General features: G+C 41.2%; 1 long non-coding RNA gene across 1 annotated transcript; it reads right to left on the bottom strand.

Annotated features, from left to right (window-relative positions):
* Positions 1 to 19830: 19830 nt before the first annotated feature.
* LOC127528446 (uncharacterized) lies at positions 19831 to 27369 on the bottom strand. Its single transcript, XR_007935342.1, has 2 exons — positions 23785 to 27369; positions 19831 to 23447 (listed from the first exon to the last, which is right to left on the bottom strand). It is a non-coding gene; the product is annotated as an uncharacterized LOC127528446 (long non-coding RNA).
* Positions 27370 to 27661: the final 292 nt, after the last annotated feature.

Genomic DNA, 27661 nt, shown 5'->3' with positions numbered 1-27661 from the left:
TCTCAGTCTGTCAGAGGAGCAGGACGGTGACAGCAGTCTGTCGCTGAAGCTGCTCCTCTGTCTGGAAATGATCCTGTTTAGTGGATGCAGTGGATTCTCCATGATTGATAGGAGTCTGCTCAGTGCCCGTCGCTCTGCCACAGATGTCAAACTGTCCAGCTCTGTGCCTACAATAGAGCCTGCCTTCCTCACCAGTTTGTCCAGGCATGAGGCGTCTCTCTTCTTTATGTTGCCTCCCCAGCACACCACCGCGTAGAAGAGGGCACTCACCACAACCATCTGATAGATAGATAGATAGATAGATAGATAGATAGATAGATAGATAGATAGATAGATAGATAGATAGATAGATAGATAGATAGATAGATAGATAGATAGATAGATAGATAGATAGAGGGCACTCGCCACAACTGTCTGATAGAACATCTGCAGCATCTTATTGCAGATGTTGAAGGACGCCAGCCTTCTAAGGAAGTATAGTCAGCTCTGTCCTTTCCTGCACAGAGCATCAGTATTGGCAGTCCAGTCTAATTTATCATCCAGCTGCACTCCCAGGTATTTATAGGTCTGCACCCTTTGCACACAGTCACCTCTGATGATCACGGGGTCCATGAGGGGCCTGGTCCTCTTAAAATTCACCACCAGCTCTTTGGTTTTGCTGGTGTTCAGGAGAAGGTGGTTTGAGTCGCACCACTTAACGAAGTCCTTGATTAGGTTCCTATACTCCTCCTGCTGCCCACTCCTGATGCAGCCCACGATAGCAGTGTCGTCAGTGAACTTTTGCACGTGGCAGGACTCCGAGTTGTATTGGAAGTCCGATGTATATAGGCTGAACAGGACCGGAGAAAGTACAGTCCCCTGTGGCGCTCCTGTGCTGCTGACCACAATGTCAGACGTGCAGTTCCCAAGACGCACATACTGAGGTCTGTCTTTAAGATAGTCCACGATCCATGCCACCAGGTATGAATCTACTCCCATCTCTGTCAGCTTGTCCCTAAGGAGCAGAGGTTGGATGGTGTTGAAGGCGCTAGAGAAGTCCAGAAACATAATTCTTACAGCACCACTGCCTCTGTCCAAGTGGGAGAGGGATCATTGTAGCATATAGATGATGGCATCCTCCACTCCCATCTTCTTCTGATATGCAAACTGCAGAGGGTCAAGGGCGTGGTGGACCTGTGGTCTCAGGTGGTGAAGCAGCAGCCGCTCCATGGTCTTCATCACATGTGACGTCAGAGCGACAGGCCTGAAGTCATTCAGCTCGCTAGGACATGATTCCTTTGGGACTGGGGTGATGCAAGATGTTTTCCAAAGCCTCAGGACTCTCCCCTGTTCCAGGCTCAGGTTGAAGATGCACTGTAGAGGACTCCCCAGCTCCATCTGGACCCACTGCTTTGCTGGCACTAAGTCTCTTCAGCTCTCTGCTTACCTGGGCTGCTGTAATTGTGGGTGGGTGGGAAACTCTCTCCTATGCTGGCATCAGCAGAAGGATGGGTGGAGGGTGGGTTAGGGTGGTCAAACCTGTTAAAGAAGTTGTCCATCAGGTTTGCTCTCTCCACGTCTCTCTCGATGGTGGCACCCCGCTTCGAGCTGCAGCTAGTGATGATCTTCATCCCATCCCACACTTCCTTCATGCTGTTGTCCTGCATTTTCTGCTCCAGCTTTCTCCTGTACTGCTCCTTTGCCGCCCTGAGCTGGACTCGGAGTTTCTTCTGCACACGCTTATATTTATAATACATTTGCTAACATTCCTAAAATCCTCTTTTCGCTTTGTCATTCTGGGACATTGAGTGTTGCTTGTTGAGGGAAGAAATGAATTTAAGAGATTGTAGTGTTAGGCTGTAATGTAACAAAATGTGACAGAAGAGAAGGCGGGGGGGGGGTGGGGGGTCCGAAGACTTTCTGAATCCACTGCAAAACCAAATGAAGCCTTGACCATTGATTTGAACGGATTGGTCCGCTGTGTACAAAACACCATCACCCTGAGACTACAAAGATTAATCTGAGCACAGCATGACAGAGGGAAATGGGAAAAGAGTGCAAAACACGGTGTTGTGGGTAGGCACTCATTAGTCAGTCAATCAGAAGCTGCCCACCTGCTGACTGCCAGACTCATCTCGTCCCCTTTGAATCAACACGCCTGCCAAGTGAAAAGAGGCAAAATCCATGAAAGCGTTTCTTTCTGCTGAATCCTTTAATCATTTCTACACACCATCTGTTCCACATTGTCGGTGAAAGTAATTTCTAAAGGGACTTCAGATAAAAAGAAAAAATGAGGATCGACCAACTGACCCTGACGGTTTATCAGTTTCTTATTAGTGTCTTAAACTAGTGCCATTTTTGGATTTCTATATCACTGCGAGACAGGACTGAAGTGCCAACCAGCTCGAGGACCCAAGTTCAATGCCCAGCCTGTTGGTGGGGAAATTTCATCTTCTCTCTGGCTCTTTGTAGGCATCCTGTAGGTCAGCTGTACTCAGCTCCAGTCCTGGAGGTCCACAGTGGCTGCAGGTTTTCACTCCAAAACGTTTCATCATCAGAAGCCAGACCTAGCAGATAATGAAACTTGGTATTTAATCCTATGACTTGTTTGTACTTTCATTCTTCTCAGATAATTCTTTATTACATTTTAGATTTTTTTTATTTTCTGAGAACATTACCTGCATATTTTGTGGTGTGGAAGAGATTTATACCTCTTAGTCCTTCCTTTCTCTGTCATTTATTTCAAAACATTGTGTTAACACAGAAACATCATGGTGTCATCATGTAAACAGGTTTAAATGGAAGCATGTTAGATGGAGAGCTGATTGTTCCTTTGTCATGTCTGTTGAAAAAGAGGGGCGAGACAGAGGAGTGGAGTCAGGGGGAGAACTTGTCAGGAAAACAGTGGAACTGGTTAAGGACTTTGGCTGCACTAAAAGCCTCTATGTCCAGTTACGATTCTGGGAGTGGATGTTGTGGAGGTACACTCCTACAAGTAATTGGGGGTCCACATCAGTGACAGGTTAGACTGGTCTCATAACACAGAAGGACTCTACAAAAAATGCAGAGCAGCTTCTTTTTCCTTAGGAGAATGCATTCCTTTAATGGGGGTAGTGACATCTTTCACATCTTCTACAACTCTGTGATGACCAGTGAAATATTCTACACTGTGCTGTGCTTGTCTGGTACCATCACTTCTAGAGAGGTCCACCAAACCAACAAGCTAACTGAAAGGGCAGTCTCAGTTATGGGACACGCTGTGGACCCCCTGGATGTAGAAGAGGAGGAGAGAATTAAAACTGAGTGCCATTGTGAACAATGCTGCACATCCACTCTCCAACACTCCAACACTGAGGACTTTCAGACAATAAATTATTCAGCAGAACTCAGTCAGGAAACATGACTGGGGGGCTCCTTTATACCAACAGCAATACGCCTGTATGGGGCATCACTGGGACAGGGACTGGGACTGGGACTGGGACTGCCAAGTTAGAAGTGTTCTTTCTTCTTAGTCATTCTGGTGTGTGTTCAGACTTAAATCTATCTATCTATCTATCTATCTATCTATCTATCTATCTATCTATCTATCTATCTATCTATCTATCTATCTATCTATCTATCTATCTATCTATCTATCTATCTATCTATCTATCTATCTATATAGTGTGTTTCATATCTATCTATCAATAATTATATAGTGTCTTTCATATCTATCTATCTGTCTGCCTGTCTGTCTGTCTAATCCTGCCAACTGCGCTAATCTATCTATCTATCTATCTATCTATCTATCTATCTATCTATCTATCTATCTATCTATCTATCTATCTATCTATCTATCTATCTATCTATCTATTTATATAGCACCTTTCATATCTATCTATCTATCTATCTATCTATCTATCTATCTATCTATCTATCTATCTATCTATCTATCTATCTGTCTGTCTGTCTGTCTGTCTGTCTGTCTGTCTGTCTGTCTGTCTGTCTGTCTGTCTGTCTGTCTTATCCTGCCAACTACGCTTATCTATCTATCTATCTATCTATCTATCTATCTATCTATCTATCTATCTATCTATCTATCTATCTATCTATCTATCTATCTATCTATCTATCTAGTGTCTTTCATATCTATCTATCTATAATTATAGAGTGTCTTTCATATCTATCTATCTGTCTGTCTGTCTGTCTGTCTGTCTGTCTGTCTGTCTGTCTGTCTGTCTGTCTGTCTTATCCTGCCAACTACGCTTCTCTCTCTATCTATCTTTCTTTCTATCTTTCTATCTATCTATCTATCTATCTATCTATCTATCTATCTATCTATCTATCTATCTATCTATCTATCTGTCTGTCATTATATAGCGCCTTTCATATCTATCTATCTACAGTATCTGTCCATCTGTCTGTCTAATCCTGCCAACTACGCTAATCTATCTATTACACACCTCCTTTTCCTATCCTACTATCTGTCTCTTTATTTGCACCTCATTATTGACTGAGGGCTGGTTAACAAAACATGCAACAATTAAAACCTTAATGCAGCAGTTTAGAACTAAAATAGGCAATTGTTTAAGATTCAGAACACTTAAATTAAGTAAAACTAAGCCCAAAAATCTTGCTTTATTTCTAAATGAATGGGTTTTATTTAAACATTTCATTAAAGCAAAAACCTGTAGCCACCTGTGGACCACCAGGACCCAAGATGAGTACCTCTGCTTTACATATTCGGCTTTCCTCGCGTAGGCCAAACAGGCCTAGCTAAGTTTGAGGCCTGAAGGAGATGCCTTAAGGAAGCCACTGTACTGTACTTCCGTATAAGGTGTGATTTTTTTTTTTTACACTATAACAATGACAAGGAATCATTTTTCTAATTACAGGTATATGCTGTTTATGTGAGCTTGTTTTGTGTTTTATTCTGTGCAAATGTGGATTAAGAATTGGCCTTGGTCAATGAACCAACAGGACAAAGCAGGTCCGCATTTAACTCCAAGATGTGTTTTTAAGATGTGTGCCGATCAGCTTGCACGAGTGTTCATGGTAATACTTAATCTCTCTTTAACCCAGCCTGTTGTACCAGCATGCTTTAAAAGGTCCACCATTATCCCTCTACCTTACAAATCATATCCAGCCTGCCTGAATGACTGTCGTTATTTCCCACAAACGCCTGTAGAAATGAAGTGTTTCGAGGTCTTAGTCAAGAATTACATAGTTCTCTGTCCAAAGAGCTACATCCATTACAGTTCCCATAATTTTCCAGAAGGTCCACAAAGGATGCCATAACTTGATCTTACATACAGTACTGGCCCACATGGACAACAATGGAAGGACCTTTGTGTAAATGGTGTTTAAATCAAAAGCCACAATTAACCAACACATAAATGATGCATGAGGAGGTGAGAGATTTTGTTTTGGGATCGAGTGCCACAAAGCACCCTTTCATACAAATGTCAAGCGAGCGGAACCCTTGCATCATCATGTATTGTGAAGCATCCTCATGCGAATGACAAAGGAGTTGTTAATCAAGCGCCTTAATTCACCAACACATGAATGACATGAGAGAGGGGGTTTTGTATGGGTGTCAAGTGCTTGAAAGCACCAACATATAAATGACGACATTGAACTGTGGAGTTTTGTGAATAGTGGATGTCTCACCAAAAGGGGAAAGGTGAAGTAAGAGCTATGCGACTCTTCAAAAATGTACAGAGGACGTGGAGTGAGGAAGGGAGTGAGTGAGTTGCATGATAACAGCTGCACTACAGTTCAAAAGTGCTGTGAGGCACCCCGAAAAAAAGGGTTCACGGCCGCAGCTTTACACAGAGGTGTAACATTGTGTTTTGTGAATGACCATCAACAGAAGCCAAGGAATTGATCCGATGCAGACATGTTTTACTCATGAACAATTGTGTATGTTCAAGCTCCAGTGACTGTGTAATGTATGGAATGCAGAACATACTTGAACTATATATATATATATATATATATATATATATATATATATATATATATATATGTATATACAGTCATATGAAAAAGTTTGGGAGCCCCTCTCAGCCTGCATAATAATTGACTCTCCTTTCAACAATAATGATAACAGTGGTATGTCTTTCATTTTCTAGGAACATCTGAGTACTGCGGTGTTTTCTGAACAAAGATTTCTAGTGAAGCAGTATTTAGTTGTATGAAATTAAATCAAATGTTAAAAACTGGCTGTGCACAAATATGGGTCCCCTTGTCATTGTGCTGATTTGAATGCCTGTCACTGCTCAATGCTGATTACTTACAACACCAAGTTGGTGTGATGAGCTCGTTAAGCCTTGAACTTCATAGACCGGTGTGTCCAATCATGAGATATAAAGGTATTTAAGGTGGTCAATTACAAGTTGTGCTTCCTTCCCTTTGACTCTCCTCTGAAGAGTGACAGCATGGGATCCTCAAAGCAACTCTCCAAAGATCTGAAAACAAAGATTGTTGAGTCTCATGGTTTAGGGGAAGGCTACAAAAAGCCATCTCAGAGGTTTAAACTGTCAGTTTCTGTAACTGTAAGGAATGGAATCAGGAAATGGAAGGCCACAGGCACAGTTGCTGTTAAACCCAGCAGGTCTGGCAGGCCAAGAAAAATACAGGAGTGGCATATGAGCAGGATTGTGAGAATGGTGACAGACAACCCACAGATCACCTCCAAAGACCTGCAAGAACATCTTGCTGCAGATGGTGTATCTGTACATTGTTCTACAATTCAGCGCAATTTGCACAAAGAACATCTGTATGGCAGGGTGATGAGAAAGAAGCCCTTTATTGCACTCACGCCACAAACAGAGTCGCTTGTTATATGCCAATGCTCATTTAGACAAACCAGATTCATTTTGGAACAAAGTCAAAATTAGAGACAAAAATTGAGTTATTTGGTCAGAACAAAAAGCGCTTTGTATGGCGGAAGAAGAACACCGCATTCCAAGAAAACACCTGCTACCTACTGTCAAATTTGGTGGAGGTTCCATCATGCTGTGGGGCTGTGTGGCTAGTTCAGGGACTGGGGCCCTCGTTAAAGTTGAGAGTGAGAAGAATTCAACCCAATATCAACAAATTCTTCAGGATAATGTTCAAGCATCAGTCACACGGTTGAAGTTATGCAGGGGTTGGATATTCCAACAAGACAATGACCCAAAACACAGTTGGAAATCTACAAAGGTATTCATGCAGAGGGAGAAGTACAATGTTCTGGAATGGCCATCACAGTCCCCTGACTTGAATATCATCGAAAGTCTATGGGATGATTTGAAGCAGGCAGTCCATGCTCGGCAGCCATCAAATTGAACTGAACTGGAGAGATTTTGTATGAAGAATGGTCAACAATACCTCCATCCAGAATCAGACACTCATCAAAGGCTATAGGAGGACAGCGTCTAGAGGCTGTTAGATTAGCAAAAGGAGGCTCAACTAAGTATTGATGTCATATCTCTGTTGGGGTGCCCACATTTATGCACCTGTCTAGTTTTGTTATGAAGCATATTGCATATTTTCTGTTAGTCCAATAAACTTAATGTCACTGCTGAAATCCTACTGTTTCCATAAGACATGTCAGATATTAAAAGGAAGTTGCTGCTTTGAAAGCTCAGTCAATGATAAACAAAACTCCAAAGAATTAAGAGGGGTTCCCAAACATTTTCATATGACTGTATATACTAGGGGGCTTTGCCCCCTGCTTACTTTGCGAGCCCACCTGGGGAGCGCCACATGTCAGCCACTTCACGTCTCTGCCGCTTGTTTTGTGAAAAGGGGGCTGAATGCACGCTTTGGAGATGCGGACGGATCCCCTGTTTGCTTCCTGCTCCTCCTGCCGTGCTCCGTGTTTCTGCCACTCGTGTTGTGAAGACAGGGTGAACGCACACTGAGGAGATGCGGTCTAATCAGCTGCTGTCTTTCTGCTCCTCCTGCTGTGCTGCGTGTTCTGCTTGTCACGCTGCGCGTCAATCATTTAACAGCCTGTACAGCAGCTGTCCTTTTGTCTCACTGCTTTGTCTTGCGGGATGTCAAAGTGTCTCTTGCGGGACGTCCGGGCTGATTTTTACTTTCCTTTTTTTCTGAATTTGCACATAGATTATTATTGCTCTCTTGTGCATCCTTTCTTGCCTTCTTTTCTCTCCAACACTTTCGTATCTTTTTTCGATGCAGTGCTCTTTCTTCTTCGCTTAGTCGTTCACGTGCCATCTAGAATGTATAACATTTTTAAGAGCTGGGAGCACATGAAGTGTGTCTGCCAAAAGCATTCCAACAACTGTGAGGTTAGATTTCTGTGAACTTGTTTTAAATTGTTTGTAAGTAGGGCGTGACATGCAAAAGTCACCGTCTCACAGGTCTTGCTTCCTAAGGTTGTAATGTCTAGTCTCATCTGACGTCAAAGTGTCTCTCCGAGATGATCAAGTCTTGACCCAAAATTTTTTTTTATATGATAGATAGATATACTAGGGGGTTTGCCCCCTGCTCGCTTCGATTGCCAACCACCCCAGCCTGAGCTACACGCCAACCGCTTCATGTCTCTGCCACTCGCGTTGTGAAGAGGGGGGCTGAGCACACCCCAAAGAGACGCGGTCGCTCCACCAAAACCCCCTCTTAAATGGTGATACAATGGGAAACAAATACAGTTTATTTTTCACCTCCTCATTGCTTGCAGCTACTGCTGCTTGATCTGCATCTCGCACAGTGATTCGAACATTTAAAAGCCTGTATAGCAGCTGTCTTACTCTTTGTCTTTTATTTCCGGCCCCGGGCATAGTTAAATCTCTTGGTACAAAGTCTTGTCTCATGGGACGTGAGTTCTTGATATTTTTCAGCAGCTAAATGAGTTTCTCTTTTCTCAGCCGTTTCGTTTTGCCGATGTGCTCGCCTCGCTTGTGTTTTAGCGGCTAATTGAGTTTCTCTTTCCTATGTAGGTTTTGTTTTGCCGACTTGCTGAACTCCTTTGTCTATTAGCGGCTAACAGAGTGTCTCTCTCCTTGGAGATTTGATTTTGCTGATGTGCTCACCTCACTTGTGTATCAGTGGCTAATTGAGGTTCTCTTTTGTCAGCGGTTTCGTTTTGCCGATGTGCTTGACTCCATTGTCTATCAGTGGCTAAGCGAGTTTATCTTTCTTCAGAGGTATCGTTTGCCGATGTGCTTGCCTCACTTGTGTTTCAGCAGTTAAACGAGTTTCTCTTTTCTCGGCGGTTTCGTTTTGTCAACTTACTCGACTCCGTTGTCTATCGGCGGCTAAGTGAGTTTCTCTTTCCTCTGAGGTTTCATTTTGCCGATGTGCTCACCTCGCTTGTGTTTCAGCGGCTAAGTGAGTTTCTCTTGTCTCGCTTCATGCTGTAGCTTTGCACTTCTGGGCCAGACAGACAGACACACACACACACAAACACTTCCACATGTAGATGTTTATGTATAAGAAAATCTTGTTGGCCATCTTGATCACTTCTGTCCATTGGATGAAGACAGTGAGGAGTCCACTGTGCCTTCCAGGTCCTTCATATAATTGGTACTTACAAGTTTCAGACCTCCTATTGTGTATTCAGCTCTATAACATTTCTACAGCCTTCATGCAATCTTTTACATTAATTGACATTAAATTTCATCTGCTGTGTGTATGCTGTCCAAATCCCTCTGTAAGAAATGAGCTCTTTCTTCATTTTCTGCCTTTCCACCTAGTTTGGTATCATCTGCAAACAACCGTCTTATTCTATCCATCCATCCATCCATCATCTTCCGCTTATCCGAGGTCGGGTCGCAGGGGCAGCAGCTTGAGCAGAGATACCCAGACTTCCCTTTCTCCGGCCACTTCTTCTAGCTCTTCTGGGTGAATGCCGAGGCGTTCCCAGGCCAGCCGGGAGACATAGTCCCTCCAGCGTGTCCTGGGTCTTCCCCGGGGCCTCCTCCCGGTTAGACATGCCCAGAACACCTCACCAGGGAGGCGTCCAGGAGGCATCCTGATCAGATGCCCGAGCCACCTCATCTGACTCCTCTCGATGCGGAGGAGCAGCAGCTCTACTCTGAGCCCCTCCCGGATGACTGAGCTTCTCACCCTATCTTTAAGGGAGAGCCCAGACACCCTGCGGAGGAAACTCATTTCAGCCGCTTGTATTCGCGATCTCGTTCTTTCGGTCACTACCCATAGCTCATGACCATAGGTGAGGGTAGGAACATAGATCGAGTGGTAAATTGAGAGCTTCGCCTTGCGACTCAGCTCCTTTTTCACCACAACAGACCGATGCAGAGCCTGCATCACTGCGGACGCCGCACCGATCCGCCTGTCAATCTCATGCTCCATTCTTCCCTCACTCATGAACAAGACCCCGAGATACTTGGACTCCTCCACTTGAGGCAGGATCTCGCTACCAACCCTAAGAGGGCACTCCACCCTTTTCCGGCTGAGGACCATGGTCTCGGATTTGGAGGTGCTGATTCCCATCCCAGCCACTTCACACTCGGCTGCGAACCGATCCAGAGAGAGCTGAAGATCACGGCCTGATGAAGCAAACAGGACAACATCATCTGCACCCAATCCTGAGTCCACCAAGCCGGACCCCCTCAACACCCTGGCTGCGCCTAGAAATTCTGTTCATAAAAGTTGAAGCCCTGGCGGAGTCCAACTCTTACTGGGAACGGGTTTGACTTACTGCGGACCAAGCTCTGACACCGGTTGTACAGGGACCGAACAGCCCTTATCAGGGGGTCCGGTACCCCATACTCTCGGAGTACCCCCACAGGATTCCCCGAGGGACACGGTCGAATTCCTTTTCCAAGTCCACAAAACACATGTAGACTGGTTGGGCAAACTCCCATGCACCCTCCAGGACCCTGCTAAGGGTGTAGAGCTGGTCCACTGTTCCGCAACCAGGACGAAAACCACACTGTTCCTCCTGAATCCGAGGCTCGACTATCCGATGGACCCTCCTCTTCAGGACCCCCAAATAGACTTTTCCAGGGAGGCTGAGGAGTGTGATCCCTCTGTAGTTGGAAGACACCCTCCAGTCCCCTTTCTTAAAGAGGGGGACCACCACCCCGGTCTGCCAATCCAGAGCCACTGTCCCTGATATCCATGCGATGTTGCAGAGGCGTGTCAACCAAGACAGTCCTACAACATCCAGAGCCTTGAGGAACTCCGGGCGTATCTCATTCACCCCCGGGGCCCTGCCACCAAGGAGTTTTTTGACCACCTCGGTGACCTCAGTCCCAGAGATGGGGGAGCCCACCTCTGAGTCCCCAGGCTCTGCTTCCACATTGGAAGGCATGTTAGTGGGATTGAGGAGGTCTTCGAAGTACTCCCCCCACCGACCCACAACGTCCCGAGTCGAGGTCAGCAGCAAATCATCCCCACCATACACAGTGTTGACACTGCACTGCTTCCCCCTCCTGAGACGCCGGACGGTGGACCAGAATCTCCTCGAAGCCATCCGAAAGTCATTCTCCATGGCCTCCCCAAACTCCTCCCATGCCCGAGTTTTTGCCTCAGCAACCACTACAGCCCCATTATTCTTGTCCAGATTATTTATGAACCAGGACACGAACTCATGATCTCATTACTGCAAGACAGCAGCATTTTTATAGAATTGTGTATTCATAGTTTATCATCATTTTAATTCTCTTGGAGTTTAGCAACTAAGCATTTCACTACAAAGTTTGATTTGATTTGACATTTTCAATTTTCAATTTTTTTTAAATTTATTTATTAAATTTTATTGTAATCATTCCATACAAATAGATCAATTTATAACCAAACAAAATTGAAGACAAATCAAACCCCACTCCTGAGAAGGAGAGCTTAGCCAAAGGAGAATTGCTTAGGGCTTTTTAATATGGCAACAATAAACAAAAGAAAGGGAGAAATTAATATATAGGTAAATAAGAAATGGAGAAGGGAATTAAATGCGGTAATAGTTATTTCTCTTATTCTAAAATAATATTGATTAGATCCTGCCAGGTTTTGAAAAAATTCTGTACAGATCCTCTAACTGAGAATTTGATTTTTTCCAATTTCAAATAATATAAAACATCGGTTTCCCACTGACGTATCAGAGGAGAGTTAGGATTCTTCCAATTTAACAGAATAAGTCTGCGTGCCAAAAGTGTAGTGAATGCAATCACCGTTTGTTTGTCTTTCTCCACTTCAAGTCCGTCTGGAAGAACACCGAACACAGCTGTTAGTGGGTTAGGAGGGATTGTGACCCCAAGGCTGTCTGAAAGGCACTTAATAATTTTGGTCCAAAATGATGTTAATTTGGTGCAGGCCCAGAACATGTGACCCAGTGAGGCTGGAGCTTGATTGCAGCATTTGCAGGTTGGATCTTGCCCTGGAAACATTTTGGACAGTTTTAAATGAGACAGATGAGCTTGATATATAATTTTTAGTTGAATTATTCTGTGCTTTGCGCATATGGAGCTTGAGTGAATTCTCTGCTTTGCTACCTTCCACTCCTTTTCTGATATATTGATTAAGAGATCTTCTTCCCAATGTCCTCTTGGATCTTTGAAATGTAGGGACTCTAATAAGATTTTATATAATGTGGAAATAGTGTTTAATCCCTTGAAATTGAGCAGTATTTTTTCCAGCATTGTGGAGGGTGCGAGGTGGGGGAAATCGGGCAATTTCTGTTTAACAAAATTTCTAATTTGAAGATAGTGAAAGAAATGTGTAGCTGGGAGGTTGAATTTTAAATGCAATTGTTCAAATGATGCAATTATGTTGTCTATACAAAGATCTCTGAGCATTTTAATCCCAAAACTTTTCCAGGTATTAAAAACTGGATATGTTTGCAAGGGTTGAAAGAGGTGGTTCTCTTACAGAGGTGCCATGGATAAAAGATTTTCCATCTTAAAATGCTTTCTAAGTTGGTTCCATATTCTGAGTGAGTAAAGCACAATTGGGTTATTAGTATATTTGCGATAACTTGCATTTATTGGAGAGCAGAGCAGGGAATATAAAGAAGTACTACAGGATTTTACCGTACAGTAATCCCTCGCTACTTCGCGGTTCACTTTTCGCGGATTCACGACTTCACGGATTTTTAAATACAAGTGATTGCCCGCCTATCGCGGAAGTTATGTTCCAGACCCATCAGCAACAGGAGAAAATCCGTGATATAGAAAGACCATATAAATAAACATTTTTTTAGTTTAAGCCTTAAAATACCCATCCCACATGCTTTAAACACATGTAAACTTATAAAACACACTTTGTTAACACATATGATATGTGGATGTCGGGCTAAGGATATGAGTAACATCTCACTATTATAAAACATTTTAACTTCACGCAAGACAAGACAGTGAGACAGGAAAATTGGTGATGTACACCTAAAAGCCTGATTGTACAGGCTTTTAAATTATTGACACGCAGAGCGACAAGCAGCACAAAGCCAGCACAAAGTCCACTTCTCCTTAGCGTTCATTCAGCTCCCCACCCCCTTGACAATGCGAACTGCGCTTCCGGGGAGGGGGGTTTGAGCGAAGGTGCGTTCAGCTCTCACACACCCACACACACACACACACACTCCTCGAGCAGAGCGACAAGCTGGCATTTTGGCAGAAGCAGCACAAAGTCCATTTCTGCTCAGCGTGAGTTCAGCTGCCCCCCTTCACAAAGCGAGTGCAGACACATTGACGTCTGATCGCTGCGTGCAGTGTGCAGTGTTGGTCTGCGGTGTTTAAGAATGTAGAAAGTGTTTAAGAGCATAGGAAGTGTTTATAAGAGTGTGGGAAAGGTTAACAAGAGAGTGAGAAAGGTTTATAAGAGTGTGGGAAGGGTTTATAAAGCCTTAAAATATGTATAAATAATAAAATAAATATAGGTCGCTACTTCGCGGATTTCACCTATCGCGGGGGGGCTCTGGAACGTAACCCCCGCGATAGGTGAGGGATTACTGTACTTCTATTGCAGACCAAGCCTGTGTATGTTCATTTATTTGTGTCCAGGTTTTTATGGCTTGTATGTTTGCTGCCCAGTAATAAAACTGAAAATTAGGTAAAGCCATGCCACCTTCTGCCTGAGGTCTTTGTAGGGTCGCTCTTCAGATACGTGAGTGTTTTGAGTTCCAAATGAATGAGGTTATTGTTGAATATAATTGCTTAAAAACAATTTATTGATATATATTGGAATGTTTTGAAATAAAAAAGAGAAGTTTAGGAAGGATATTCATCTTAACAATGTTAATTCTTCAGGCTAGAGTGAGATGAAGGGTTGACCATCTATGCAAGTCTTGCTTAATTTTTTCCATACAGACGGCAAAATTTTGTTGATGAAGAGCTTTATGTTTACTTGTGATATTTACCCGTAGGTATTTAAACTGATCTGCTATGGTAAAAGGTAGGGTGTCTAATCTAATATTATATGCTTGTGAATTCACTGGAAAGAGTATACTTTTATTCAGATTAATTCTAAGACCAGGGGGGTATTTTCCGTACGTCGCTTAAATCATCCGAGATCAGGTGCCTCATCTTGGATGAGTTAATGCCGGTGACACTCATCCGGGATAGGTCGGTTTTTCAAACGCAGCCGTGTAGTAGATTAGTTTAGCTGGATCTAATCATCCGAGATGAATGCGCGCGCCCGCGCTGAGTGAAAAGCCCATATATACTGAGTCTAGAAAACATGATCAGTAAGTCTTTGATAGGCTGTAACAAAATGACGAAAGAACGGGCGCATTTTTTTTTCACACGCACGGCACAAGACCTTTTATTCGAAGGACATGAAGAGTTTCAAGATTTAATATGCACAAGGGGTAACACTGCAAAAGCAGCCCAAACCAGAAAAGATGGCTGACAAAAAGTGGCCGACAAATTAAACGCTAAGTAGTGTGCATTGTACTTACTGAAAGCAGCGTTTCATTTCCTATGTGTCAAATTATTTATTATTTAATATGTCATAATTCCAGATCAAACGTGAGCACAAGGAGAACATGGGAACAGGTTAAAGTGAAGTACAAGAATATACTTCAAACTGGTAAATATTGGTATATAACTATTTAAAGAATTGTTGACATAAAGAATCATATATAATATAAAAAACATTAATTTTAAAGCTAATAAGAAGGCAGACAAGCAAAAAACAGGTGGAGGTCCACACTGTCCAGACCTAACCCCTGCAGAAGAGTTGGCTCTCCAGCAAAATGCCCATCACCCTGTTTCTGAGGGCATTCCAGGGGGAAGCTCCTCCTCAGAACCAGTGGCAGGATGCAGTGGTCACTTCATTTCAGGTAAAGGATGGTCATTGCGTATATTTGTCCTCCATTTGTGCCATAGGTATGTTCCATATAGCCCTCTTTTTTGTTGGTTCAGTTGCAGGGAATATCATATCCCTTGAACCTGTGTCTGACCAACGAGATATTGACAAAGGTCAAATATTTGATGAAGACACTGTGTCTGATTATTCATCAGGAGGAGAGGTACATTTTCCAAATAATGTTTGATCAAACTCCACTCTGATCAGTCCCATGAGCCCCGATCACATTTGGAAATCCTGGTAATGAAAATGTTAGGCTGATTGAGATTCTTCATGGAACTGTGGGTGTTTTAGCCTGTGTATTACCTACCTGCAATAGCATGAAATGCCTCTTTTATTGTCTGCACACGCAGGTGTCCAGGAAAAACTATGAAAACCCGAAGGAAATATTTCAGAGCCAAACAGACTTTACGAATTGCCTGGCAAACTGCATTTTTAGTTAGATTTTCCGCATCGCCTACAGTATATAAAAAAGTGCCGCTTGTAAAAAACCTCAAAGCAATGCATATCGTCTGTGTGGTTGTGAGAGCCCAACTTCGTCGAGTTTGACTTCGAATATAAGGTGCTAAAAAATCATTGAGGTACAATATTCCCCCTCGGCTAAAGCGGTATCTTTCAAAAAGAATTTCCTCTTGCCGATCGCACAAAACCCTCTCTATATGAAATTCTCTTCGTATAATTTGTGCACAAATATCAATTGGTCGGTCATTCATGAATGGTGAAGCCATGACTGGGTGACTTCCATGCACCGTCACCGATTACGTGTGTAAACTAATCCTTGTTTACATAGAACAAACCTGCTCCGAGCAGGTTTGAGGATTAGGATGTGTTGCTATGACAACACTTCCAGCAAGAGTTTCGAAAAACCGACAGATCCAGGATCAGGCCAAATTGTCAACAATTACATCCAGCTAAATGACTAATCCACGTACGAAAAATACCCCCCAGATATCTTTTGAAATTCTGTTAGTGCTGTTAAAACTGCAGGGACAGTGTTTTCTGGGTCTGATATATATAAAGCCATATCATCTGCATATAGAGAAATTTTCTGTTCCCGCCCTTCTCTGACAATCCCCTTTATCTGAAAAGAATTTTGGCAGTGAACCGCTAGTGGTTCAATGGCAATTGCAAACAGCAGTGGCGACAAGGGACATCGTTGTCTGGTACCACATTCTAGCTTAAAGTAGTCTGAGCAAATGTTATTAATACAAACTGAAGCTTCTGGATTGGTATACAGTAGTTTGATCCATGTACAAATATTCGGGCCAAACCCAAATTTCTCCAATGCAGTGAAAAGGTAGTTCAATTCAATCATATCAAATGCTTTTTCTGCGTCTAATGATAGTAATATCTCTGGGGTGTTTGATTTTGCTGGTGAATATATAACATCAAACAAGCGTCGGAGATTGGAAGATAGGTGTCAGCCTTTAATAAATCCAGTTTGATCCTGTGATATTATCGAGGGCAGCACTTTCTCCATCCTTCTAGCTACAATTTTTGAGAGTATCTTAACATCATTATTCAGGAGTGAAATTGGTCTTTATGATGCACATTGTAACAAGTCCTTATTTTGTTTACAGAAAGATGCTTGACGAAATGCTTGAGGTAGTATTTGGTTGTCTCTAGCTTCTGTAAATGTTGCCAATAAGAGGGGAGCTAGCTGAGTGAAGAATTTCTTATAAAATTCTATGGGGTAACCATCAGGGCCTGCTGATTTCCCGCTTTGAAGTGACTTTATAGCATCTAGTAATTATGTTAGCATCAGAGGTTTATCCAGTTCCTCAGCACTTAAAGCATCTATTTGTGGTGTCTGTAATGTATCCAGAAATGCATTAGATTGTGTGTTGTCTTCTTTGAGCTCAGTAGAATATAAGGATTTATAATAATCTTTAACTGCGTGCATTATATTTTTATGGTCAATAATTTCTTCTCCATTTGTGTTGGTGATTACTGGTATTGCATTGCGAACTCCTTGTTTGTGAATTTGTTGAGCTAAAAGCTTATTAGCTTTTTCTCCGTGTTCATAGTAATGATGTCTAGACGTATAAATAAGTTCTTCAGTTTCTTGAGTTGTTAAGATGTTAAGTTCTGTATGCAGGGCCTGCCTTTTCCTGTGAAGAGCTTCACTTGGACGCCTGGCTTGTTCTTCATCTATTCTAGTAATTTCGGTTCTTAGCTCTGACACTTTCTTAGTTTCTAATTTATTTCTGTGGGAAACAAATGAAATAATCTGTCCTCTTAAGAAGGCCTTTAGAGTTTCCCAGAGTGTTCCTGCAGAAACCTCTGTGGACGTGTTTGTCTCTAGGAAGAAGCTGATTTGTTTGGATATAAATTCTGTGCAGTTCTCGTCTGCCAATAGAAGAGGGTTAAGGTGCCATCTACGAGGTGAGTGTGAGGGGCTTAATGATTTTAGCTCCAAGACTAGAGGGGCGTGGTTGGAGATAACAATTGTGTCGTATTTGCATGAATTAATCGTAGGCAGGAAATTATTATCTATAAAAAAATAATCAATTCTTGAGTAGCTATAATGCACTGGTGAATAGAACGAATATGTTCTTGAGTTTGGGTTAAGAAACCTTCAGGGGTCTGATAAGTTGTGATCATTTAAAAACTGTGTAATTATCTTTGCAGTATTAGATGTCGTCCCCCCTGTCACAGGAGTCCTATCTAAAAGTGGATTTAAAACACAATTAAAGTCCCCAGCCATTATAATTTTATGAGTGTTCACATTGGGAATGGATGCAAATAGATTTTGCATGCATTCTTTATCATTGACATTGGGTGCATAAACATTTATCAAAATCATTTTACTGTTAAATAAGTTGCCCATGACCATCACATATCTCCCTTCAGGATCCGATATAACATCTGATGCTACAAATGAGACTGTTCTATGTATGAGAATTCCCACACCTCTAGTTTTCTTTGTAAAGCTAGAATGGAACATTTGACCAGTCCAGTCTTTGTGTAGTCTGAACTGATCCTTGCTTAGTAAGTGGGTCTCCTGTAAAAATACTATTTTAGCATTTAAGCCTGTTAGGTGAGAGAATACTTTCTTTCTCTTTTAATTCGTGATTCAGGCCTTTAACATTCCAGCTCACAAAGTTAACTGTCCCATCATGGAGACATTGATTCTGAGTTTTTAATGTCATTTTATAGTCTTAACTGGTAGTGAGGCAGTTTTAATCTTAATTTCAAAATTCCCCATGAGTTATTGCATTTTAGCCTATTATTGCATTGATATTTATAGTTATAGGGATTAGAAGAATAGATTAGATATAGCCTGCTCTCCTTCTCCTACTTTAATTACTTCCACACTTCCACACTCACGTCTATAACTCTAATTAAGACATAAACATATAATGTCTAAGTAAAGAAAAGGATGTCTAATTATAATACCAGTCTCTAAAATTGGATCCGAGAGCAGATGATAGGTCCTTCCCATGCCTTGATAGAATACGGCTCCTTATTAACTTTCAAAAGAGTGTCGGAAACAGCTTCTTTAGTTTCTTTCCAGCTTCTTCCTTGCTTGAAAAAATATAATATTGATCTTGAACTTCCACTTTCAGTTTGGCGGGATACAAGAGGCTGTATTTGATATAGGCTTACTGTAGCAACTTTTTAATTTCAAAGTAGGCTGCGCGTTTTGCAGCTGTTAATGGTGAGAAGTCGGGGAAAATACGAATAAGATTATTTTCAAATATAATCTGTTGCTTGTGTCTGAGAAGTCACATCACACTAAGCTTACATCGTAGTTGCTCGACGAGCCGTGAATGCCTGCTTAACGTCATCCAGCTGATCTGTAATGTCATTAATTTGGTCGGCAAGCATTTTCAGTTTGGATCTATTTTCTTCGATGTGTTCCTCTAATTTCTCCAACATGCCTTTAAAGTTCACGTCGAAACGTTTAAATAGACGCATTTCCCGGTCTTTGTTATCCTTTTCAATCTCGATGATATCCTTCTTAAGCTCACTGTTAGCCTTCTTAAGCTCATTCTTAAGCTCATTCTTGTTATCCTTCTTAAGCTCATTTATGGCCGTCATCTCTTTCATTTCATGTTTTCAGTTCGGACAGTTCGTTTTGGATTTTGTGCTCTGTGAGTGGAAGTGCAGCTCCTGTAACAGCAGGTGCTGCCGGCTCGCAATGAGTAGATGAGAGCACATCCTGCAGGGTCTCGAATGATCCTCAGAAATCGGCGATCCATCGCGACCTGTATCGCTTGCACCTTCGCTCCCATTTTCACTCTCGACTGGAGATGATACAATGGAGTGGAGTCCGAGGAAATCTGCGCATTCATCTGCCTGTTCCAGGTCAGTCTCCGAGAGGCCATACCTTGCACTTGGGCTGGATGTCTGTCCAGACTTTGATGCAGCTTTAAGTTTCTTTTCTGGTTCTTTCTGACTTTTCTTCTTGTTACTCATGCTTGTATATTGTAGTGGAAGTTCCTTGGTCGCGTTAAATACAGGATACCTCTAAATAATATGAAATACGTGGGAAAATAAAGCCGATGCTAGCGGAGCTCTGTTTCAGACGTCCATCTCCTATAACGGACGAGAAATGCAACAAAGATCGGCGAAATGAAAACAGTGCAGACAATATTCATTACATAATCAGAGAAAATATTTATTTACAACACAAGTAAAAATTATCTTACATCATTAAAAACAAATTGTACAATAAACTAGCAAGAACATCAAAAACCAGATAACAATGGAAAAGAGCAGGACTGTGGTGTATGACTCTCCGGGTAAATCATAGCAGGGCTAAGACACCTGGGCTGGCTGCAAGATATCCGATCATTGCAATGTGAATCCGTGTGAATCTTTAGAAGTTTACATGAACACATTTAGAATGACTTATGGAGAAATACAAAAAAGAAAAAAAAACAAAGACAAAAAAAAGAAAGGTGACAGGCGTATTATACAATACTGAAACATCGATATTGATAGAAGGTCAAAGTAAACGTTATTATCCCTGAATGGAAGTTTCCATTGGTCATGTGCATCACAACTGAATAACAAAAAATATCTGGCAAAGTAAGGAATTCATTTACAAATGAAAGGAAAAAGGAAAACACAAAATGTTCAATTCAGTCCTCTTTAATCTACGCATCACCATTAAATAGATTAACAGCTAAACGTACAAATTATTAAATCGCTTTGCTTTTATTCTGCATTGTTTGATTCCATTGTTTTCGGAACTTGTAGTGCAGAGGATGAGTCAAGTCATTCACAATTCAATCAAACTTTTCTAGAGCAAAGGTTCCCAACCTGGCGTGCCTACACTCCCAAAGGGTTTGAAAATGACATTTCAGGGGGTGTGGCCAAGACGAAGGCTGTGCAGGGATTTGCCAGAATCGAGTGAGGTGCGGTGTGTGACTTTATCAAGGTGCAATCAGTGCATTGCTGTGTGCCACCATTTGTAGGTCATTTATTAGCTAGTGCTTCTACGTTAGAATATGAAAAGAATCAAGAGCAGCGTGTACAATATTCACCTGTCTGTCTGTCTGTCCGGCCGTCTATCTATCTTATCCTGCCTACTATACCAAAATTAACATCTATCTATCTATCTATCTATCTATCTATCTATCTATCTATCTATCTATCTATCTATCTATCTATCTATCTATCTATCTAATCCTGCCTACTATACCAAAATTAACATCTATCTATCTATCTATCTATCTATCTATCTATCTATCTATCTATCTATCTATCTATCTATCTATCTATCTATCTATCTATCTATCGATCTATCTATCTATCTATCTATCTATCTATCTATCTATCTATCTATCTATCTATCTATCTATCTATCTATCTATCTATCTATCTATCTATCTAATCCTGCCTACTATACCAAAATTAACATCTATCTATCTATCTATCTATCTATCTATCTATCTATCTATCTATCTATCTATCTATCTATCTATCTATCTATCTATCTATCTATCTATCTATCTATCTATCTATCTAATCCTGCCTACTATACCAAAATTAACATCTATCTATCTATCTATCTATCTATCTATCTATCTATCTATCTATCTATCTATCTATCTATCTATCTATCTATCTAATCCTGCCTACTATACCAAAATTAACATCTATCTATCTATCTATCTATCTATCTATCTATCTATCTATCTATCTATCTATCTATCTATCTATCTAATCCTGCCTACTATACCAAAATTAACATCTATCTATCTATCTATCTATCTATCTATCTATCTATCTATCTATCTATCTATCTATCTATCTATCTATCTATCTATCTATCTATCTATCTATCTATCTATCTATCTATCTATCTATCGGTGTCTTGCAGTGTGCCATCATTTGTAGGTTATTTATTACTCAGTGCTCCTGTTCTACAATATGAAAAGAATCAAGCATTGCATGCACTGTTGTCACCTGTGAATGAGTCTCAGAAATCCACGTTCTCGCGGGCTCCTCGCTACTGGTGTATTGTTTGTAAAGGCGAATAACTTTTTTTTTTTTTTTTTTTTAGGAAAATTGATTTTGGATCTTGCAATGACCCATAAAGAAGAATGAGGTCTAGTAATGATTTCTGTGCCAGCCCTGATCATGAAACATCACTGATTTTGAGGTTTGATTGACATTTTTTGCTAAGGGGGACTGAAATGGAGACAACTCCTGCTGCTTACAGTCAGCCAATCTCTCTCACTGGTGGTCCTGGCAGAAATGGGGCAATTTGAGCTGTGTGGCATATCTGTTTTTGAACTGCAGTGCAGGTGTTACTGGGGGAGCAAAGCTTAGAGGTGCACTGGTACTGCATCAACAGGGTCTTCAATTCCCTAAAATTCTGGATCATTGATCGTGTGTCATTTCTTCTCAGCACTTGATGCTTCGACCCCAGGATCATCAATCGAGTGTCAAAGCTTCACAGGGGACACATTTTTCAAGATTATTGAGAATTCTAAAGATAAATTGCTCAGTTTATATTTAAATTTAAAGGCTTTTTTTTAGTTCAGTTTGTGCACCCAAAATACTGCATGTGGTTCAATTTCTGAGTGGCTCAAAAATGAGAAATGTGACTTCTTCATCTTCAAATGTGATATACCTTTTGTAGGGCATGCAAACATAAAAATTTTCTTGGGGTGTGGGTCATAGAAAAGGTTGAGAACCACTGCTTTCGAAGGACGCCTGAACATATCTGGTTCTGTAGATGTTTGATTGACCCCAATGATTCGGCCCCTGTGTTCAATCATGCGCTGCACTTTATCTTGGTCAAGAATTTTTCCAAAAAGTTACAGAACAAATTAAAGCATACAACACCATGAAAAACAGATACATAACATTGGTACAGCAGGTAAAGTGTCATAATTTACAAGACAGCCTCTACTGATGTTTCATAATTGTAGTCGGGTCACAATCAGAATATCATAATACAGTGTATCACCAATCTGGGTTTTTAAAACATTAGAAAAGGCGTCATGTGAACGGGCCATTCAGCCCAACCAGCTCACCTATCCCATTCACCAAGTTTGTCCAAAATAACATCAAGTCGAGATTTGAAGCTCCCTAAAGTCCTACTCTCTCCACCACATGAACACCATTTATTCCCACTGTTGTGCCTCTTTGCGTTAAGAAAAACTGTCTTACATTTGCATGAAATCTTGACAGGTTTCCCACCGTGTCCCCTTGTTCTTGTTGCATAATGTATTGTAAAGTAACAGCTGGGATTGACGGTACTAATTCCTTTCATAATTTTAAACACTTCTGCCACATCACAGTTAATCTCCATTTTTCTCACACTCAAAAGGTTCAGTTCCTCCAGCGTCTCTACATAACGTATCCCCTGTAAAATCAGCCTGGTTGCTCTCCTCTGGACCTTTTCTAGTGCTGCTATGTCTATTTTGTAATATGGAAACCATAAACTGTACACAGTACTCCAGGTGAGGCCTCACCAGTGTGTTATAAAGCCTGAGCTGAACCTCCTTTAACTTGCTCTCCACACTTTGTGATAAAACACTAGCTGTGTAAGGCTGTGCTGTATATAGCCCAGGGTACTAGAAACAATGGATTCCAGCACTTCAATCAATCAATCACATCGGTTGTGCATTAGCGGCAAAGCAGGTTCTCTTTTATCGGCAGTTTCGTTTTGTTGAAATGCTCGACTCCGTTCTCTATCGGCGGCTAAGCGAGTTTCTCTCTCCTCGGAGGTTTCATTTTGTCAATCTGCTCACCTCACTTGTGTATTAGCGGAAGAGCGAGATTCTCTTTTTTCATTGTGCCAACGTGCTCGCCTTTTCTGTCTATCAGTGGCTAAGTGAGTTTCTCTCTCCTCAGAGTTTCCGTTTTGCTGATGTGCTCGCCTCGCTTTTCCGTTAGCGGCTAAGCGAGGTTTTCTTTTGTCAGCGGTTTCGTTTTGCCGATATGCTCGACTCCGTTGTCTATCAGCGGCTAAGCGAGGTTTTCTTTTGTCGGCGGTTTCATTTTTGCTAACGTGCTGGCCCCTCTTGTCTATCAGCAGCTAAACGAGTTTCTCTCTCTTCTGAGGTTTCATTTTGCCGACCTGCTCACCTCACTTGTGTATTAGCAGCAAACCAAGGTTCTCTTTTTTCATTGTGCTAACGTACTCGCCTTTTCTGTCTATCAGCAGCTAAGCGAATTTCTCTTTCTTCAGAGGTTTTGTTTTGCCGAATGTTCTCGATTCGCTTGTGTATTAGCAGCTAAGTGAGTTTCTCTTTTCACGCTTCATGCTGTAGGTTCGCACTTCCGGGCTGGACAAACAGACACACACACTTCCACACGTAGATGTTTAAAAATAAGAAAATCCTGTTTGCCATCTTGATCACTTCTGTCCAGTGGAAGTAGATAGTGAAGAGTCCACTATGCCTTCCAGGTACTTTCTATAACATTTCTACATCTTTCATGTAATCTTTTACATTTACTGACATTAAATTTCATCAGCCACAAAGCCACATATATGCTGTCCAAATCCCTCTGTAACAAATGAGCTCTTTCTGCATTTTCCACCTAGTTTGGTATCATCTGCAAACTTCACCATCTTATTCTTGTCCAGATCATTTATGTATATTAAAATGAGTAACGGCCACAACACTGACCACGTCTGGATATCTTATATATATAAAAGCCAAATACCACTGACTCACTCATCACGAAATCTCTCGAATCATGAGGACTTGGGACTTGAAATTTGGAATGTAGGTTACCCTTGGCCCATAGGTGCTCGCTAAGAAACGGTTTTAAACATTTTGTGGTCCAACTACGAAATTTCTTATACTTTTTTTAGACCTGTTGGTATCTGTTTTTTCTATAATTTGCTTGAACACTCCGTTGATTTTGCGACTTTCTCTTCGCGCTATCATAGTTCACTTGCAGTACTGATTTATTAGCGCGAATCCGAGAGAGACTCATTGGGCTTCGTTGAGGGGTGAGGGGCCCTCCTCATTCACGTGTCTGCCTCAGGGCGTAACCTTCACTCCGCTTAGTTAGCGAACAACAGAACTACTTAAAGGATTTCGATCTTTTTTTTTTTTCTATAATTTGCTCGAACACTCCGTTGACTTTATGACTTTCTCATCACGCTAAGTATCATAGTTCACTTACGGTACTGATTCATTAGTGCAAATCCAAGAGAGACTCATTGGGCTGCGGTGAGGGGTGCGGGGCCCTCCTCACTCATGCACCACCCTCGGGGCGTAACCCTAACTTCGCTTAGTTAACGAACGACAGAACTACTTAACGGATTTAGATTGTTTTTTTTTTTCTAGAATTTGCTTGAACATTCCGGTTGATTTTGCGACTTCTCTCATTGCGCTAAGAATCATAGTTTGCTTGCAGGAGCGATGTATGTGCGCTAATCCGAGAGTGAGGCTGCGGGCCGAGGGGAGGGGGAGGAGTGACGTCAGGATTTGGGAGCCGGGCAGGGCCTTCCTCACTGTCCTGTTTCACTAATACGCGGGCGAAGCTGTGGGGGACGGCTAGTTACTTATAACATCACCTAATTCACGATTACCCTTTGCTTTCCCATGTTTGAGCCAATTTTATACCCACCTACACACCACACTTCTTCTAGTTTGATGACTAACCTCTCATGTGGCACCTTAATCAAAAGCTTTCTAATACTCAAAATAAATAATATTATAACGCACCACTCTAATCGTCTGCCTTTGTTGCTTCCCCATCAAACTCCAGCGTATTACTGAAACACAACCTTCCTCTTCTGATCCCATATTTTTTTACTTACACTCCTTTTCTAAACATGTGCTACTCCATCTTTTACTTAATAATTCCTTCTGTTAATTTATTTGTGTTGCACGTTACTCTTACTTGGGCTATAGTTATCTGGATCAGCCTGACCATCTTTTATATTTAATGAGATAATATTCGCTAGTCTCCACTCAGGGTGCAGAGGTTTGTGAAATGCTTGTACAACGTGACTCACTCAATCAGTTCTCCAGCTAGGCAAGTGGAATAATTAATAAAGTATCTATCTATCTATCTATCTATCTATCTATCTATCTATCTATCTATCTATCTATCTATCTATCTATCTATCTATCTATCTATCTATCTATCTATCTATCTATCTACTTTGCCTCTCCTCAGTGATGTATTTTATTAGTATTACTTATGCTACTCACTAATTATTGTGTCAGAGAGTGGTAACGTTTGGTATTTTGATTATCACGTGTAAGTAAAAATGTAACTGTACTCTGTGTATGTGACAATAATAATCCTATAAGCCTGTCTTTATTCAGATCTGAAAACAAGAGGACTCTTTCTCTCACAGATATATTACACGTTATATTAACTGGGGGGTCTTAATGGTCCGACACTAAAGCTGTGTGACTGAATGTGCCCTGTAAGGTGCTGCTGTCCCATTTGGGAATGGCTCCTGCTTCATATCCAGTGTTGCCAAGTGGAATTGTACCTCAGAGTGATCCTCTTATTGAAAAGGAGGGCAGATAACAATAAATAGATGAGCAGCGACTCACATTAGACAACATTTCCAGCAATTTTTGGCCGTAGCCTTCGTTTACATAATCTTTTGGCGAATCGGAGTCAGATGGTAGCACACTCTCATGATGTCACCTATTGTGACAAACCCAGCAACTCACTACAACTAGTCTCTGACTCCATCTATCCATCCATTATCCAGCCGGCTATATCCTAACTACAGGGTCACGGGGGTCTCTGACTCTGTCCAAAAAAAATCAAGCACGTTTGATTTTATTTTCAGTTATAGGTTAGTTGAGTTGAGTGCCCATTCAGAGGAATTTGGGACTCCACAAACAGAAGAGAAGCGTGTCTGCCTGGTATCTCATGTTTTACATACCATGACAGAATGGAAAAAAAAAACAAAAGATTGTGGCTGAAACCAAACTACCTGTTAACCCTTCGTTCAGCATCGACTCCATCAGGTAGCATGGTATTGGCTGCTAGAAAAAGAGTGTGCAGGAAAAAGAGCCTTAGAAGTAGAACTGTGACTCTTTCAGTTTTCAGGAATATTTTTTTTAAATTGTGGAAAGATGTATTTTTAGTATCAGTGTGCTAACATCTACACTCTTTTAGTGCTGTGGTAGTGAGAAGTCAAGCAAAATGACCTCTTATTGGCTAACTAGAATGATTACAATATGCAGGCTTTCGAGGCAACTCAGGCCCCTTCTTTAGGCGAGATGTAATGTGGTAGGTATGTTTGATTTATTTTGAGTGGGAATAACTGTTAAGGAAAATCTTCAAGCAGCTGACTCTTATTATTCCTTTAATCGAACTAAATTCAGAAGTGACGAGTATCAGTGTTATCTCAGCGGATGATGGCCTGTTTTATTATTTTGCATTCCAAAGATTACATTTTCCCTCACAGATATTCTTATATATGTAACTACCACCGATAACATCAGACCAAACAAGAAGAATATTTAATAATGCAAAGATTAGACGGGGCAAATATTTTCTTGGTATAAATACTTTTTTATATATCAATGAATAAATATTAGGATACTATGTGTCTGTAAAGACAGACATGAAAGGAAAGACACATATGAGATAGATAGATCTGCCAAAATTTTTGCTCAAAATAAAATTACCTTCTTTTTTTAAGCATTTTATTGATTTAATTCAATACAATTACCTATGTATATGAATACGTAAGTTTAGTGATACTATGTGTCTGTAGGTATAAATGTGAAAGGCACATTATAAAAGACATACGTAGATATGGAAGATGCTATATGAAAAACAGCTAGCTGGCTAGAGAGATGGACAGACACACACTATAGATAGATAGATAGATAAGAAAGGTACTATATAATATAGATAGATAGATTAGAATAGTCGGCAGGATTAGATAGATAGATAGATAGATAGATAGATAGATAGATAGATAGATAGATAGATAGATAGATAGATAGATTCATGCAGCTGGATGTGA

Source organism: Erpetoichthys calabaricus, chromosome 6 (assembly GCF_900747795.2).
Source record: "Erpetoichthys calabaricus chromosome 6, fErpCal1.3, whole genome shotgun sequence".
Classification (NCBI taxonomy): domain Eukaryota; kingdom Metazoa; phylum Chordata; class Cladistia; order Polypteriformes; family Polypteridae; genus Erpetoichthys; species Erpetoichthys calabaricus.
This window is presented reverse-complemented; position numbering and strand designations above follow the sequence as displayed.